General features: G+C 40.5%; 1 long non-coding RNA gene across 1 annotated transcript; it reads left to right on the top strand.

Moving 5' to 3' along the window:
* The first annotated feature begins 1139 nt into the window (after nucleotides 1–1139).
* LOC130160605 (uncharacterized) lies at nucleotides 1140–2185 on the top strand. Its single transcript, XR_008826031.1, has 2 exons — nucleotides 1140–1549; nucleotides 1757–2185. It is a non-coding gene; the product is annotated as an uncharacterized LOC130160605 (long non-coding RNA).
* The last annotated feature ends 17471 nt before the right edge of the window (nucleotides 2186–19656 follow it).

Here is a 19656-nt window from a genome sequence, read left to right as displayed (position 1 = left end):
TCATTTAATCCTGTTATTTTCATGTATCTTTCCAACAGCTTGAACAAATAATCTATTGTTTTCTCTCCTCACTTCAACGGTTTTGGTTTTGATCGTTTTAGGGACTGAAAGCAGACAGACAGAGGAGAGCAGGTTTAAAGTGGTTTAATGTAAAGATGAGGAATGGGGAGTCTCGGTGGCTGGTGTGGGCTGGACACTGGCGGAGGGGGGGTTGCAGGGTATGGTGGAGTCCGGCTGTTGATGTGGCTCGAATGGAGGATTCGAGCCACATCATGGAGGATTTGCAGGTTAGATGGCATGGCAGGCAAAAAAAGTTTCACCAAGACATTACTGAGATATTGCAACCACGAGAATGGGACGGATGGATGGATGACCACGCAGCCTGCGGTGTTCCTGGCCTGAGTGATAGTGGAGGTGTGACACGGTCATTGGAATAAGAACTCCTAGTTGAACTTTGTCTGTCTTGGCTATGGAACAGTCTTACTTATTTCTTCTCCAAATAGAAAACATTTACTGTGTCTGTACAATTTACTGGGTGAGGCAAAACATAAGGGACACATGTTACTTCCATGAAAATGTATGCTCACACTTTAAGGGGCTAGAACAGTGATAGGAAAATTTGGCATTGAAAACCAAACCTGAAACCGGCATTGAATCACTTGTATTGAAAAAAACAGGCATTACAAAATTACAATCTTGCAATTTAATTGTTGTATTTTATTTTGTATTATGAAGTTTTTCAATGTACATTTTTTTCTTCATGTCTGTCTTTTTTCAGTGACAGTGTTTTTTTACACAGTCGGTATTTTTTCAGTGTCACCGGTTTTCAGTTTCAGCTTTTGTCTGTTTTGGTGCAAAGAGAGGAGGGCGGCTTGGTCGGGGGAGCAAGGAGTGCACGATCAAATCTGCATATAATTTGCATATTAAGGAATAGCGTCACTCTTCCCAAACCCGCCGTTTGCTCAGAACCTCAACATGGCGGCGATGGTCTCCACGAGTTCACCTGGATTTCTCAAAAGGCAGGTAAGTCTGCTTCGTTTTGTTGTTTTTTTTCGCATAGAACCGAGCTGGTTAAAGTTAACTTTTAATGGATGTTATGCTTTTTTGGCAGAGGTCCGCTGGGACAAGCTGTGACGTTAGCTTAACATAAGTAAGTTAGCTAACCTGTGGTTAAAGGAGCTACTTGTAGAATTTGCTATCGCTTAGCCACAATAAGCTACAATAAGGTGTGAGGGTTAATGATTTCAGACAAATAGTACATCTAAATTTTAGTTAAATTTAAAAAGCCTTTCTACACTGTTTTTGGAAATGTCATATTTGTACTTCAAATATGAATTTGTAATCACAGCTTAGCCTTAAATGTATTCCTTTTTTTGTCATCTTTAAATCAAGACAGAACCTTTTTCTGTTATCCATAGCTACAATGCGTCTGACCCCTGTGCTTCAGCAAATTAGAAATGGCATTTTTTTGTCTTTCATACTGGAGTTGATTCGGAGGCACCAAAACTCTGTGGTCAAACCGATTGTTCTCAAAGAAGATGACGGCAGAGTAAGAACGCTGAACAATACATCATCCAGATTTGCTGCACTGCTATAAATTTGACAAGATTCTTTGAAACTATGCAGAATGTAGTGGTATAGCTGCATCTCATTATGTTTGTATGGCTTTCTATAGAAGAATGACAACATCATGTATTGGGCTGTGGGAATTTTTCTATCTGTACATCCTGCTCTATTCCTTTTCCTCTATCTCCAGCCGGATGCTGATTACATAATGAAAATCCCAGTGCCTGAGCTGAGTGAGATGGGAAGTCCAAGCAAGTAAGAGAAAATGCCATCATCAACTTCCTCCAGGACTTTTTGCAAGATCTTGAGAGCACAGACTTTTTTTTTTTTTTTTTTTAACAGAAACCAAAACTTCTGGCTGTTTAAATTTGCAATGCAGTCAGCTCTTACACAAAATGAGTAGAGCAGAACCTGAGTCAACATACATGACCCACATGTGGTCGTCAATATTATACATCCCTAATCAAATTTAAGACTATGTTTAGGGTTTGAAGTACTAAAGGGGGACTCATTCTGTGATAAGGTCATGTGACAACATAATATAGCCTAATACAAATTTAATCAAAAGATTGCATACTGGGCAACTGTATTGTTTTGGAATAAATCATTCTAGACAAAGGGCTGTGACTATCTTTGTTTTACCTTTTTCAGTTATTTCAGTGTGTATTAAAATGAACAGAAGAGTGCAGTAGGTTTCGATTGAATTAGGTCTTTATGTTGCAAATTGATTAAAAGGGGTCAGCATCTCACAATATTACATCATTGTGCTTTGTTTAAAACTATAGATTTTCTTTTCCAGAGCACACACTGTAGTCACCTGTACGGCACAGTGCTGTTAAACCAGAAACCTTCATCTGAGAGTGAGCTACACCCCCGAAATAAGATTCATAAACACACAATAGCTGATCAAAGCATCTCACACAGACGCTCCGACACTTCTACAGGAGCACCGACCTTAGGGTGAAACGTAACAGACCCATCAGCATGTCAACATTGTAAATGCCTAAAATATAAGCAACAATCAGCCTCCAATTTCCATAATTACCTTTCTACTGCCTGTAAAGTGTTGTCTGCGCAAAATAAATGCAGAAGCCATAATTAACAGCCTACTTGAGTATTAATTATTCAGCAATTTCCTCCCATTACTACATAATTACTATATAATTAATGCCCTTTAAATTAAAGGCTTATCAAAAGTATTTATAATGTTAGTTCATGTTTAAATCTTGTCATTTTTAACTGGTCTTTGATTTTGTTGCACTGAACACAACAGATTCACTAATAAGAATCAGGGCAAAATGTTCCTCATGCTCATAACGGTCTTATTAAAGGTTTCAACAGCAAAGTAAGTTTCAAAATTCTTGTTCCCCACCAGTGACAATGTTCACTTTATGTGCCAGATATCAAGTGACCTATCCATAATGATAGGGACTGTACAGTGTGTTAGAAACTATAAAGACCATGACTTCAAGCAATAGATAAAACCAACAAAGCAAATTCCAGGTTTGAAAAGGGCACAAGACACAAATGTACTGTTCAGCACAATACCAGTCATAACCATAAAGAGACAAAATATAGAACATAAAACCCAATGTTCACATATGTTTGTTTTTTAATCTTAGGGGTAGCTCAGTATATAAGTCTATGTAACATAATATAGGTGTGTGCATGTGCGGCCACGTGTAACCATGTTGATTAAAGGTGGTAATCACTATGACACAAGGACTTTATCAATTCTTTTTTTTATGAGTGTGGGATTAAAATAAAATGCTGAAGATGGGGCTTTACATAATCCTCGTAAAGTGTCTTTCATGGGATTATTCCAACCCCTTCTGACCTGCATGGGGGATTAACACAGGGAAGGCTGACAAGGTCAAACAAAGGGGTGGAGCCGTGGTCATCTTGTGCGGCGTATGACGAGGAGACCACACAGCTTGGAATCTCACCTATGAGCTCATTATCTGGATGCTCAGGACAGTCGCTGCAGATGACCGACAGGATATGACGAGCGGCTGCACTGTTTAATGCTCACTTTGTTATGACTGATTAAGTTGTTTGGACCCCAATAACAGAATCAAGACAGAAGCAGGTTTAGAAAAGGACTTATTGGGACTGGGGTTTGAGGGTTGAAGGTTTCTGGGATCCATCAGGAGACAGGGAACACTGGATGTGGCAGGAATACTGAACCTCAAGGCAAGGTAAACAGCACAGTGATGCAGTGGTTAGCACTGTCGCCTCCCAATAAATCAGGTTCTGGGTTGGAACCCCGGCCTGAGGCCTTTCTGTGTGGAGTTTGCTTGTTGTGTCTGCGTGTGTTCCCTCCAGATAATACAGCTTCCTCCCACAGTCCAAAGACATCCACATTAGGCTAATTGGTGATTCTAAAGTGTTTGTCTCTATGTGTCTGCCCTATGATGGACTGGCGACCTGTCCAGGGTGTACCCTGCCCTCACCCATTGTCAGCTGGCTCCATTCCAACCCTATAAGGATGGTATAGCTAATGGATGGATGGGTGGATGGAAACACCAACGAGGAACTAGATGTGTGTACCACATAGTAGGCTGAACGATCTGACGAAGACTGGAGGGATGAGCTGGCGTTTGAGTACTGCAGCAAGAGTCTTGATTAACCGATGGATCACAGGTGCACAGGTGGACTGGTGGAAGCAGGAACAGAAGAGAACACAAGGAATGAGGGAGAAACATAGTCTTCAACAGGAGCCTCATGGTTGCTTTTTTGAAATCCATCACCATCTGGGAGTCCAGGGAGAAGGACTGAGGAACCCATGAGCATTCTTGCAGACCATAGCCCCCCCCCCAGCAGCGAACAACCAAAATCAGGCAGACTGTGAAGGCTGGATGGTCAATGACCCGGGTGGGTGGAGGGGGATCGGAGAAACTAGAAAACACAGGTTCCAACTGGGACATATGGAAAGTAGGAATAATCCTTATGGAACCAAGTGTTTTGTGTCTAGCAGAATCTGGGACAGAGAAGTGATTAGCTGGACCATTACCTGGGCGTGGTTGATGTTGCTGAGCATTCTTCACCACAGACTCAATTTCCTAGGACACTGTTGCCACCACACATAACAGGGAAAGGATGGTCTCAGGACTGAAATCATTTTCCTCACTCACCAGCTGCCATGAAAGAGCATCCGGCTTAACGTTGTGGGACCCATCAGGCATGAAGCATTTAGCTGACTAAATGTATTACAAGTTTTTATGCTTGCTCAGAGCCCTCCATCTAGTGCCCCCATTCTTCAAGAGCCACTTTTACTGACCAGGGACAAACAAGCACATGAGGGAGGAGAACATATGACACACTTGTTATTATCTGGGCCTGAAGTCACTGGGTGGATGTAGTGAATATGCTTCCCTGAAATTACATTCATTTTGTCAGAACACATTGCATCCAATGGTCAGCACCAAGCCTGGATGTAGTGAGCTGCTTGTTGAGTGGTGAAAAATAACAGTGGCATTTGTGAAAGATGACCACTTCCCACAAAAATGAAATATTTGAGTTGCCTAAACATTTCTTAATCTGGTGTAGTTGCCAATTGAAGTACATCACAAATCACTGCAGATTCTAATTTTTATTGTAAGATTTAGTTTCTGTTTAGGTAAGCGTTCACATTACCATTCATTATTTGTAATAATGCTTCTGACTGACTATAGTTCTGTCACAATTTTTTTTACCCATTCTGCATCTGACCCTTATGATGGAGTATTAGGGCCACACTGAGGAAAAGGAAATCTGGAATTTCGAGAAAAAAGTCATAATATTATGAGACTTAAGTGTTAATCTTAGGTCTTGTGTTGTTTTAGAGGGAAATATCACAAGCTTTAAAATGAGGAACATGGAGCATCCTGTGAAGGTCGACTTAAGCAGAAGTTTCACAAATAAGGAGAAACATCATCATCATCATCAGCAGCAGCAGCAGCGGCAGCAGCATCAGGACATTGAAAAGACTGTGAAGAAACTGAGTCTAATCTGTTGTTAAACAGAGAAACAGCAGCTGCCAGAAGCAGCTCAGGCTGCAACTGACCACCAGACACCTTCAGACTTTCCCACTGGTCCTAATTCCCTGACTCCCACACGTACCAGCTCCCCTCGCTATTCATACCAGCCATTTCCTGCCAGTTCGTCATGTTGTCAATGTTTTCAGCTTGTCTGTACCTGTTCAGTCTGTTGCTTATTAAACTGAGTTACCACATCATGAACGGTTCTGTGGTTATCACTGTCTTTAAATAAGCTTAAGCTGTTAATAAGCACGGTCAGTTTAGCTTGAAGACTTGTTTGTAGATGAAGTGATAATCTCCTGATGATGTACAATTTTTGAAGGCACCTTAAGTCCCTAGAATGGGTCAAACTCCCAAAACACTAGATCTAAGTGACCCACCCTGCTTGGCAAATGTTCCGGTTCTCACACAGGCTTCCTGTTATATATTTGCCATCACCAGACCCAGATTAAAATCAATCTGCCATGTAAATTCCGAGGAATCAATTGTCATAAGAACTATAATTTGTCCATGTCCATTGAGGAGCTTGTCAGAGCATAAAATTGAGTGAGATTGGTTCATTCATACAATGTGTGACATTTTGAATTATATCATTCGATCAGAGAATCTACTGCAGGGAGATAACAGCACAGTTTGATTTTCAATATGAAATCAACAAAAGTCCATTGGGAACACACGGTATCACAGGGAATATGGAAAAGTTTTTCAGTAATTGCTGCACTGCAATATTTCAAGAATTCAAAGATGTTTCTATTTGGGTCTTATTTTTGCAGTTGCGGCTCTCATTTATATCAGTTGTGATCACACTGTGCTCTCCCAGTTGTCTGGAAACATGGAGGGACTGTTTCTGTGCACTTGAGCATTTGAGCTTAACTGCAATTTAGAAGCTGCACTGGAATTTGTAGAAGCAAAGAAGGAAGTCAGGTGACTTCATTATAGAGCAATAAAGGGAGGGAGGCAGGGGGATGGGTCAACCTCCTGAGAACCAAGCTTTTGCTTTTATACATTTTTAATTTCTCCTAGCTATTTGGGATTAGTAGGACCTGATAAGTATAAATACTAAGCATTATCTTTGAACAGGAAGTTTGAAAAAAAGGATTTCCTTATATGGGTATAATAGGTTTATTCTACTGTATAATTCAGTAAAAAACCAATGTGTAGCAAATGATAAAATAGTTAACTTCCCAGAATCTGGTCAGCAGATGATAGAGACAGTGAGACACAACTCCGTCCACATGTATCTAAACATGTACAGAGATCTAGACGACGTATTCTCAAGCCTTGGTTCTCAAACTCTGCATCCTGGTATAAAAGTATACTGTGATTGGTTCTTTACAAACATTAAAGCTGTGGATTATATCCTGAAGAACCATACTCCACACTAGGAATGTGCTTTTGTCTGCTACACCTATTGGTCTGTGTCAAAGGCTGTTCAGTTTGCAAGCATAAGAACACATTACATGTAATACACAAGATCTGCCAGAACAACCTTTTTTCTCTGCAATGCATTTGGTGTTGCAGGTTGACCAACTCTGGAAGATGTACGGGAGAAGTTGTACGGACTGAGATGTGGGGTACTGGAGTGACCTGATGTTTTTTGCCTCGTTGCGAAAGGTGTGCCCCCTCTTCCTGTACTTGTTCAACATCAGTATCACACTACACTAAAGGAACTGCATTACACCCTTTCTTGGCGTACCGTGTTCAGTGACGTCTTAGTGATACAATAGCCAGCTGTTGGCTAAAGCAAGATCAGAGGTGCATCAACATCCGAACTGTTCACTTCTTGGTTCTGATGCTCAGTTGGTGGTAACTCATCTGTCTACCAAGTTTTTGATAACCACTAATCAGTAACCGATTTCACCACAATCTCAACCAGCCGATCAAACCGTCCCAGTCAAACTTTCAAATCTGTTCTCCTCTCTTCAGCAGTCATTTCAGTGTGTCTTGCTGCGACCCTCTGCCATCCCATCCACCTCCAGTCTAAATATCCAGCACCAGGTCAAGCCCATCAGAGTCCTCCTCACATCCAGATCTTCAGAATTCTCTTTTTCCCACCACCACCACCACCAGTGTCTAGACCACCTTCGCACAGCCTCACCCCCTTTCACATACGACGACCTCATGACGGGACCTAATCACCAAAGACCCTCACATCTCTCTTTTCTCCTCTGTGTAGGCACATGGTAATAAAAATGTATTGGTTCACTCAGAATGAAGTCTCTCCTGATTGAAATAAACACCTTATGTGCACATGCCACACACAGTCTCAGGGATGAGGTACTCCTTAAACTCCACTCAAACAGCAAAGCACCTTGGGGTGCCTGCCATCAAACGGAGAGAACAGAACAAAAAGCCTTCTTGCAGGTAGATATTATCTATTACACCAGCAATAAAAGGCATAATGGAGATGCACTCTCTTGTAGTAATTTAATTAGCTTTTAGAAGCACGTTTGTGTAACCCACTGATAGCCACTCGTACTGTTCTTGCACATTTATAAATATCTGGGTTAGATCAGGTGACTTCCTCTCTTCCTCTCACTCCATGTTTGCTGGTCGGTGTGATTGAACGACTGCAGGAGCAGAGCTGAACACAATGTGTGGTTTTGTCAGTGTGTCTTTTGGTAAACTTCCTACACTTGTATGTGCACAATGTGGTTAAAATGTCATTAAATGGCTCCTGCTAGCATAACGATTAGCATTAGCGTGACTTCGTCTTGGTGCTAGTTAGCAGTAATGCAGAACTCCCAGAGGTAAGGTAATTAGAGGTATTATTGTAGTTGAATGTAAAATCATGAAGTGAGTACTGAAACTTGTGTAATGCTTTTGTGTTTTTTGAGTGTATTCATGTTGTTTTTTGTAACTCAGTGATTAGTTATATCATCAGCTGTGTGTAAAGCTTGACAAAAAGGCCATTCCTCATTTGAATTATAATTTTGACTTTTTTTAAATGAAAATCTGAGCCTGTTGTACAACAAACTTTAGAATCAGAGATTGGAAATGTTAACTATTGTTGTAAGCTTTTTATAGGTCAGGTTTTTTTTAGATCATATTATCTGGATCCCTCTGACTGGAAACTACCCTTGATTAGGATGAACCCCACTTCCACAGTGTGGTAGGCGTGGAGTCAATGAGTCAACTGATTTCCATGTATGGTAAACAAAAACTGCATTATTATTATTATTATTATTATTATTAATATCATTATTGTTATCATTATCATTTCCCCCTCCTCAAAGTAACTTTGAATACTTGGAAGAATGGCTTCATTTTGTTTCTTGTGTTTTTTTTGTTTTTTTTTTAATTATATTATTGAAATACGATATATTCCTAGAAAATGAGCTGTGTCTCCTGGTTTTCATACACATTGGGCTCCTGAATGAGCCTAAAATCTTCTTTGCCTGCCTTGCTTTAGCCTTAACTTCCTATAACTTAACAATCCCACTTGCTACACTTGAGCTCCATACATCTCACTGGGGTCAAAACAAAAAGAAAGTGCATCACTCCTTGCAGACATGCACACGGAGAGCTGTGGACACTTAGAACACATAGTTGTTGTCACTATACTAGTTTCTAGTTCACTGAGAGTGTGCTAGGACACTTTGTAGTGTAGTGGCTGCAAGGACACAACAAATTGGAGAATATACACGTGTCTGCACAGACCATAGCGGACCCTCATGTGCTCCAGGATGCAGGAAGTTTATAACAGTAGTCTAACAGTGGTGAAAGCACTGCTCCTTACACCTCAGGGGCAAAGTCTTTCACTGTACATAGGAGATTGATTCCATTTAGATTAAAAGTTAGACTAATAGGATTGGTGTCTGCACTGATCAAGCCTACGGTACAAGTATGAAAGAGGAGAGTGTCTCCACAGCAGCTCTTTACCGGACCGACAGAAATCATTTCATAGAGGCAGAAAATGATTATTCTTGTTCATCCTCTTTGTGAAATCAGCATATGGACCAAGTCACCTCCTGTTGGTGCTGGACGGTGACACTTTGCTGGGGAATTAGATTAAATATGGTGACATGAGATTGTGAGAGTTCTGAAAGATCGCAGCTAAAATGGGGACGATGAAAAGATTCATTTGCCTACTTGAGATTGCACTGCTAATATTTTAAACAGAAAAACCTCTGTCATGTTGAGCTTCACAAAGCCATAGGTACAGCCCACTTCAAATGCTCAAGTGCTTAAATCAGAATAAGATTTTTTCAAATGAGATTAGTTTCTAGTTAAACAATGTTCTCAAATCATTCAGTTATCATCACTGCACAGAACCAAATAAAAAGGACAAACCCCATTACACCTGTGATTTGTCTGCTAGTGAAAAAACTTCTGTGTTTTGGAAGCAGAAGAGCAGTGACAGAATAAGTTTTTGGATCATTTCATTAAATAAAAGTAGCAACACCCCACTGCAAAAAATCCTCAATGATGTGAAAAAGCTCTGCATTTAAATGTTTCCTTAGTAAATGTAGATTAGTGTCAGGAGAGAAAATTTACTTAAAGCCTCAAAAGGAAATGGGCTCATTTTGCAGAATGTCCTATTTCAGATATTAACATTCACCATAACATGTTAGCAGCAGTTAAATGTTTATTTCACATATTTCTGTTATATATTATTTCATTAAATGCTTGTACAATGAGGGGAGAAATGGAGGTAAAGGGGGGCCAACATCACCACCTGGGGAATCACAAGGACACAGGCTCATTACTGACAAGGCAGAGACGTGTTTTTGAAAACAAAATATTTTATGAGAGCCAAAAGTATTAAATAGCAGGGACTGGAACTGCTTAAGAAAATGTATTAAAGGCAAATGAAAATCACTACAAACAATAAGGATAAAACTATTTCATTACATTTATAGATTTTTAAAAAAGAGGCGTTTTACAAAATCTTAATAGTTTATTCATGTTAAACACTGACTGACTGAGGGGGGTGCTACCACTTACCCTCCTCAGGTGCAGCACAGCAAACGTCACAGCAAACATGATCCAAAAAACACTCGTGTCCCAGGGGGTCTCAGGAGAGGTAGGCACCCCAACCTCACCCCAACCCCTCGCCTCCCGACCTCACAGCACTCAGCTTCACTGCTAAAGAAAAACTAATGCAACTCAAATAATCAAACAAATAAACTAAACTCCACTTCTAAACAACCAAAGAACTAACAACCCAGTTGACTGAATAGCGGCCACACCCCAAAATACTACCAGCCACAACGAGGGGCCGGAAACAGCAGGAGACTGATCAGAAGCCAGCGGGTGGAGCTGGCTGGAGGAGGAGTCATCATCGTGGGTCTGCGTTCACCAACACTGGGGAGCATTCCCCAGTACAATTATAATGCCAGTTTAATGCACTGCATCTGAAGAAAACACACAAATACACAAAACAAAAGCAAATGAAGAAAAACAGCTTTGTTATCACAAGACGACCCGATACAGTGAACACAGCCGAACATGCTGCAAATACAGGCATAACAACCAATTACAGGAAGACACACAGAACACAACAGAAATGAGTTCAATCAGATAATTCACTTGGTAGGAACGAGCTGAGAGTGTCTGTTTTTTTTGTAGTTCCAACATTCTGTTTGCATGGTTTGATGTACCATAAAATTCTAAGCTTCCTGCATCACTGACATAAGTGACATCATTGCATCAAGTAACACACTATTCAGAAAGCATGCAATGCTGATGTTATTCCCAGTGACCCCTGTGGGTTCAGTGGTTTGCACACATGCCCTTGTTTTAATGTCTTTACACACACATACACACACACACACACACACACACACACACACACACACACACCAATAGGCTGCACATTAGAGTAGTATATGTGTATGTACAGAATATTACTCATAGTCTCCACTAAAAACAGTTTTATCAAGGCAGGGTGGAGACAGTCACACACTACCATTACCCACAGTGTGACTATACAGACAGTAGATTATTATAGCTCAGACAGCAGAGCAGCCTTACAGTGTATTATATGCTAATGTATTATCAGAGGGGATTTAAGGTTTGGCATTACATAATCTGTGATCTGAGGCAATTACTGTGATGGCGCCTTTCCCAGTGTACAGGAAACAGAGAAAACACTGAGAACCAATGATCGAACTCTGTGCCTGGTTCTGTGTTAAATGACCAGCTAAATACATGATGATGTCACGGTCTGCTGTGTTTGGACTCGTGTTTAATCTCCTGTTTTATTTTTTATTTTTTTGGAACTTTTTATTTAAACATTTTAAACATTTTTACAAAACATTTCCTGACATACGACCATAAAAATGGGGCACAGTAGAGTGAGCTGCTACCAAATACAAACTAATAGTTAAATAATGAATGAAATTAGTAAATAAGTAATAAGAAAGTAATAAAAAAAAAAAAAAAAAAAAAAAAGGTGATTAACTAAATAAAATACATACATGTATAGAAATAATTACATAATTAAGTGAAAAACAAGTGGCACTCATACCTCCATCATCATCTTACCCAATCATGCATACACATACCTGAAAACACCTGTGCACATATATGTGTAACCGGACTAGGCAAGGGGGTGCATAAAAATAACATTTTAAGGCAAGACATAGGCTAAAAAAGACTGTGTAAAAGGTAGGGTAAATAAGAATTTACATAGTTATAGTATTAAGAATCGTAGGAACATTGACAGTGAGAGCCCTTATCTATGGTGGCTGAGCAGGGTTTTCCAGGTATCTTGAAATACAGGACCATCTTTGGTTGAAAGTGTCTATTTTGAGCTGCAGACTGGCCGTCATCCTTTCCATCATATAGACATTTTTCAGTCTCTGGGTCCATTGACCTATAGTTGGTGGTTTTACCTCTCTCCAGCTCCTGTTTTATTTTGAAATAACTTAGCTTGTGTTGTTTTACTTCCTGTCTTTGTCCTGCTCATATGCCCATCCCTAATGTGCTTTACCTGTGTCCAGTCATCCCTGCCTCCCTTGTGCGTGTGTCTCTGTCTTTGTAAGTTTGTCTGCGTTGTTGAAAGATTAACATACATTATGGAAAATAAAGGATATATATCCAAATACCCGAGGGGCTTTTGGCGAGGAAGAAGTACTGTGGATCCAGCTGTATGTTTAGAACATGAAATTAGAAAAGCACAGATAAAGAAAGAAAGTGTAGTGGCTAATGTGGGTAATGATGTAGAGATAAGGATTATTTGTCAGGCTTTGTAGGTTAGTATCAAGGGAAGAATATAAAGATGGATCGAGGACTTTTTGCAAGGAAGATCCATACAAGTTAGTTAGTTGTTGAAAACGGAACTCCCCAAGGGAACATATTAAGTCCTCTATTATTTTCCATAATCATAAGAGATGTATTTATGGAAATGGAGAGTGAGATGGGCTTCTCACTTTTTGTGGATGATGGGGCGATTTGGAAGAGGGGAAGAAATGTGGAATTCATTGTAAAGAAATTGCAAAGGGCTGTTATGAAAGTAGAAGAGTGGTTGTATAAATGGGGTTTTACATTTTCAGTTGAGAAGACAAAGGAAAATGTTCTTCACAAGGAAAAGAATAAGTAGTGAAGTAAAACTAAAATTATACCATCAAGATTTGGTGAGTGAAACAATTGAAGTTTTTAGGGATATGGTTTGATGAGACAATTACATGGGCTGTGCATGTTCAGAAATCAGTGGACGAATGTAAGAAGGTATTAAATGTAATGAAGTGTTTAATTGGAAGTGAATGGGGGGGGGGGGGGCAGAATTGCTTTGAGTTCCATACGATCCATATAATATGGTTTAATTAGATCAGTGTTGGATTGTGGTTGTGTGGTTTATGGATCAGCAGCAAGCACATCTCTCAAAAAATATATAGAAAGAACATACAGTATCAATCTTTGAGGTTATGCACAGGTGCATTCAAAACAACTCCGACAGCAGCATTACAGGTGGAAATGGGAGACATGCCTCCTGAAATAAGAAGAGGTCAGAGCCAGGATCATCCAACACCAGACATTATTAAAGCCTTGTTGGGAAAAGGTCTTTGAGAGGAGGGAGACAAAAAGCTTTGGATGGACAATGAATCAGAAAGCAACAGAACTTAACATAGATCAATTAAACATCGGTCCAACAGTAAGTACCACTGTCAGCAATACCGCCTTGGATACGTCCAGACGCTACAGTAGAGTTAACATTACTAGAAAAGAAGAACAAAGGAATAAGGAATTAATTTACAATTCACATACCATATAGGCTTACATTGACAGTTACCATAGTTACATCCAGATATATACAGATGCATCAAAGAGTTCAGCCAGTAAAGTAGGAGTAGCATCCCTTGTTCCAGAACAAGGGATATACACTGTTATATTGACAACACGACTAAGCAATTTGACTGTCTTATCCGTACACAATAACACAAGGACTTGTCATCTGATGGCAGTGACATGTTCATTGACACAGATATTTACTTTTGAGAGATGAACTAAGGATTTTGAGCAAGAGACTGGCTTTTGCAGGTAATCCATGGTGTTTTGCTATTTGTACGAATTTGTTTTGAGAAATTCACTTTTGCAAATGTCGAGGATGATTCGAGAAATGAACCAAAGCGACTGAGAAAAACTGTAACAGTGATGTCTGCATGAAAGAGGAGTATCGTCATTCATTTCGCACTTCTTCAATTGCATGATTTGTTCTAACCCAGGTAGCAGGCTTAAATTCTACCATCCTTAAAATGATTGTTATCCTTTGCCACTTTATTTAGTGCTTATTCAAATGTATTAGCATTTAGGCTTTTAATGGTGCATATATATCATAAATCATGACACTGCTCTCCCTACATGAAAATACATAAGCCACTTTTAAAGATAAACGTTTTGGTATCAATATATATCGATGATTTTGGCCCACCCACCCCTACTGGAAAAACAAGACTGAGAAAACCGACAGGCATCGCCATCATCAAACGTCACTGCTTACATGGCAGTTACCTGAATGAAAGGGCCCTGTTGATCACCACTCAAACCTAACCTTGAATGTGATTTCTCACATTATGATAGCACATATGACTTACAATGATCAGTCAATTATATTCTTTCCTTGTGCATCATGACAGACTGAACTATAACTAGGACAAGGATCTGCACAACCCTTCGCGTCAGTCTCCTCTGACGAGTAATCCAGCACTCAGTCTGCTCAACCCACCTCCTCTGATAAGTCCCCACGCTGAGACCCTGCCAGCAGCTGCTGTCAAGAGTGCAGCAGTGAGAGTATGATTTAGTTATTAGTATGTTCCTCAGGAACAATTCAACATGAGCTGCTCTTGTGCTTCGCTGCAGTCTCATGGTTTTTCTTGTTCTTCACTTGGCAGCCACCTCATGTCTGCTGCTGGCAGCTTGTCTGCCTGGGATATTCATGTTCTGTGTGTTTGGTATGACTGGGACCACATACAGCCATACGGTATATGCAGTGGTTATGTGCGTCCAACAAGGCTTTGGAATTATAAAAAATTTATTTTTCCATTTTTATTCCTCAGAGCCAGAGGTATAAAACAGGTTGTCTGTCCCATTCTCGTGGACATGATATCTCTGTAATGCCTTGACGGAATTTCTTCAAACTTGGATCAAACATTCACTTGGACTCCAAGATGAACGGATTAGATTTTGGTGGTCAAAGGTCAAAGGTCAAGGTCCTCTCATAAAACACTTTTTAGCTATTACTCAAGACAATTATGGCAAAATTTCACACAAATGGTTCATATTCTATATGACTTTTTCTAGTTCTTTGTTATTTTAGTTAGACAAAGTTATCTGGACAACTACTGGCCATGTTCATCAATATAGATATTTAATGCATTCATGTTTTGCAGAGGATGAACCTTTTCCAGTCTGGACCCTCTCCAGGAGCTTTTCTTGCTTAGTCTAACCATAAACACTGATCAAACTGTCAACTTCATTAGCAAAATGAGATATAATAGCTGGCCGTCACATTTATTGTGGATACTCATGATGTAGAAGCAAAGTAGAGGTTTGGCTGGGGGTAGATTGTAGTGGGGAATGGTTTCAGGTAGTGCATGAGTGTAGGGTTTGAACACAGCCCTGGAATGACTCCAGCCAACTCCCTCATCAGGGCCAGGTTATAAAAAGCACCTGCTGGTTTCTATTCAGCCTCTTGCTGCTTCCTGTCAGTTGTTGTGGCTGGTAGCATTGGCTGCAGCTGTGCCTCCCTATCCTGTTGTTGACCTGTCCACCCATAGTGAGCTCCTCATGCCCCGTACCAGGGGTGGTTCACCTGCTGTTGTTTTGCCTTAGTTCTACATACTCTGTTTGGCCTCAGGGGTTTATTTTGCTTTATTGGTTTTGTTTAAGTCAGCTGGGTTGTTTGTTCTTTGTTAGTTCTTTGGTTGTTTATTTACTTGTGATGAATTATTTATTATTCATTTATTTATTTACACCTTTTAAAAAATCTATACATTTAATAAAATAGTTTTATTGTTGCCGGCGTAGAGGAATGTTGTTTTCAGGTCGTCCGTACGTACGTCCATCCATCCATTCTCGTGGATACGACTTCTCAGTAACACTTTCTTCAAATTCGGTACTAATGTTCACCTGGACTCATTAGACTTTGGTGGTAAAAGGTCAAAGACCTCAGAAAACAGTTTTTAGCACACATAAATTATGACAAAATTTCACACTAATGGTTCATGTTATATGACTCTGGATAAACAGGGATGTAACCTGAATAGTCTGAGTGGAGGAGGCAGACAAACACCAGGAGGTGATTCTAGTTCCTTAATGTTTGTTTTGATTTTCAGCAGTTCCAGTTCCTGCTACTTCATATCATTGCTTCTAATAAAATATTTTGTTTTCAAAAACACGTCTCTGCCTTGTCAGTAATGAGCCTGTTTCCTTGCATCCACTTTACAAACATCTAAGGTTTAGAGATAGTTTATCCTGGGCTGTGATTCCCCAGGTGGTGATGTTGGCCCCCTTTACCTCCATTTCTCCCCTCATTGTACACTCCACACCACACAAGCAACATTTAAATAGGGTAAGTATGAGAAAGAAGTAAAAATAAATAAATAAATAAAACAATCACATGCAAACACATACATATCAGCCAATAATGCTTCTACAAAGATGGGTTGGGCATATACTCATTGTCTGGGTTCACTAGCATTCTTAGCCCTGATTCCAATCTGTTTGATGCTACTCCACTTCATCGGTCCAAGTCACTGGTTCTTCAATCAGCAGACACGGTGGCACTAAGTAGGGCAGCACAGTCCTCTGTGCCGAGCCTGGCAGCTACAGGCTGCCTCTCAGGATGATGTCGCCACTGCAAGGGCCACTCAAACCCTAACAGGAGCCTCCCCTACTGCTTCTGCTGTATAGAGGTCAATATGTCATCCACAAATAAGCCTTATGTGACCAATAGCCTGCTGACCAAAATGGAGAGGTATGTCAATGAGGTCAAACGGGGTGTATTTAATGAGAGGCTGTCTATCCAAACCTTTCCCCTGAGGGCAGTGGATCTCATTAGTGCCCCTGCCTCACCAGCCTTTGTGGAGTGCATCTTCATTGTGTGTGGACTGCTGTCATCTGGTCTGAGAAACACACACCTCTCTCTCTCACCTACCCACATGCACACACACACACACACACACACACACACACACCTGAACTCTTACTGCTGTATTTGAAACAGCTGACTCAGTCATATAAGGACTTGTTGTTTTTAGCTTACAATATTGGACACGAGGCTATGTAAACATACGATAGAAAAACAAAGCACATCATCTTCCAGCTGGGATGTTACAGTATCATAGCAGCTGTCTGGCTGGCAGTGTACGACCAGAACATATGCACTTTAAGTCATTCATTATTATGATGCCAAGTACAATATGTGAGGTATTTTACTGTTAATTAACTGCAGCAGATCTGCAGCACCTAAAAGTGTTGGGGCAGTCCAATTCGTTGACGAGTTCATTTTCAGTTGGTTCATCTAAATGAATCAATCCTCTTTTGAGTTTTTGTCATGTCATTTTTTTCTCAGACTGACACGAGCTGCATGAGAAGCAGCAGGAACACCAGCACAAAAGCTGAGTGATGAGCTGCTGTGGACGAGTCATGCGCAAAAACGTGTTTTAGCCAAAAATGCTAATATCAGTTCAAGTGTAAGCTTTTATTTTGAATATTTTCACTGCTTTATCTGACATCAAACAGCGCTTTGCTTTGGAACTATTACTGTGCACAAGCGCAATATGGTGCCCACTGTGTTGCTCCGCAGATCATCTGTTTGAGTCAGACAGAGCTATGCGTAGTTGCGCTGGTGTGTAGCAATAAGATAGTTTGAAAAAAAATCTAGTTTGAAAGGAGAGGGCTGTGTCTCTTCTGGCTTGGGGAAATGAATAATTTTGTGAAGAATGGCCATCATCTCTTCCACTAAACTGTGGACCATTCTGCCGACTTTGGCTCTGGGCATGGCAAAGACATCTGCTGTCAGTCTGTATGAAGCAGAGACAGAAAGCCACTTCAGTTTTGTTGCTGCATCCATGTGGCTTTTGACGAGGCAACATCTGGACCCGTAAGTTGACGGTGTCCCTGAAGAGCCTGGAGACAGGCTGTTTGAAACATTCTTTGTGGATGGCTCCTCACTTTGGGTTGTCCAGCGCAAATTCACATCCACTCACATTCACTCACTACTGACTTTGACTTGACATTTATTGCAAATATGCCTGTAAAATTTGCTGTGCATTCTCAATACCTTCATTCAGAATGACAAAAGCATCAGTGTGCTGGTAATTCTGCCAACACTTGAATATTATGGGGTACAAATGGTCTCTTGGGGCTGCCTTGCTGGCTGTATTTTAATCTGTTCCTGGAATCCTGGACTCAACGAGTCAAAGACAAGACCACTGTTATTGAACTGTCTATTGGCTTCAAGAGTTTTCTGTCTAGTGCTAGACGGGTCACACTGTGGTCATCTGATGATCTCATCCCCTTTTTTATACATCTCTACACCCATTTTTCATTTTAGCCTTTGTAAAAATCTGTGGTGTAAAAACCTCTTCCCCAGTAATAAACTCTTTCTCTACGACCATCAAAATCCTTTATAGTGCAGATAAGCTACAAAGGTTGTGCAAGTGTGTGCACCCTGTGCCTGTTTCTGAGCCTGCTCTGTGCGGCCACTCCAGGCGCTTCAATCTGAAAATGTTTTTACTTTTCAGGAAAGGCTGCGCTTTTCTTGTTGGGATGATGCTGTCGTAAAACCCCACATGCAGCATGCATATCTTCACAGCATGAAAGCTCTTCATTCCAGCGCCCAGCGAGTGGCTGTTTGCTCTGAAAAAAAAGAGGCCTGGTGGACATTTGCCTAAAGTCGCTCACAACCTTTAAAGTTACCCAGTAAGACCCGATCGTATGATGTGCTGCGTGTGTGCAACCAGCTCTATCCACTGAAAGCTAGTGAAATTGCCCTGATGCCTTGAAATGGAATTCAGTGCTTCCTGCAAGCAATGAAACAAGTCAAGGTGTGGAAGTCAGGGGGGGTGGAGAGGTTGTAAGTGAGGGCATGCTGGTGTACCACTTTTATTATAAACATTACTGTGGCAAGTCATACTGAAAACTGCTTAAAGAAAGGTTAAACAACTCTACGGCACCGCTACATGCCCTTAGAGGTTGCAATATCCATTACATTCCATAAAAGTAAATTGTAGATTAATTGTTCGTATTTTTATGCCTTAACTTTCAGTTAGCTTCTTATTCTTTTACAAAGTCAATAAACCAGTAAAGTCAGTACACTATAATCCAGGTTGTCCTGCTGACGAGATCACTGTAAACTTGCTGTGTGCCTCTCTCTCTCCCTTCTTCTTCTCTATCTCTTTCCTGTTACTCCTCGCAGGTCCTCCCACCTCCAGAGCTGCAGCTGTAGAGTCTGGATCTGCAACTACAAACCACCTACTGCCCCCATTATCCTGTTTAACACCTGCTGCTAAAATTTAATAAATTAATGATGATTATTATTAATGTTATTAGCTGTCATTATTATTTAATCAGTAGGTACACCACAGTTGCCATTACATTACTATTGCTGTTACTGCCGCTACTA

This window comes from Seriola aureovittata, chromosome 19 (genome assembly GCF_021018895.1).
Source record: "Seriola aureovittata isolate HTS-2021-v1 ecotype China chromosome 19, ASM2101889v1, whole genome shotgun sequence".
Lineage (NCBI taxonomy): Eukaryota > Metazoa > Chordata > Actinopteri > Carangiformes > Carangidae > Seriola > Seriola aureovittata.
Note: the sequence above shows the minus strand (reverse complement) of the source record. Positions and strands in the feature narration are given on the sequence as shown.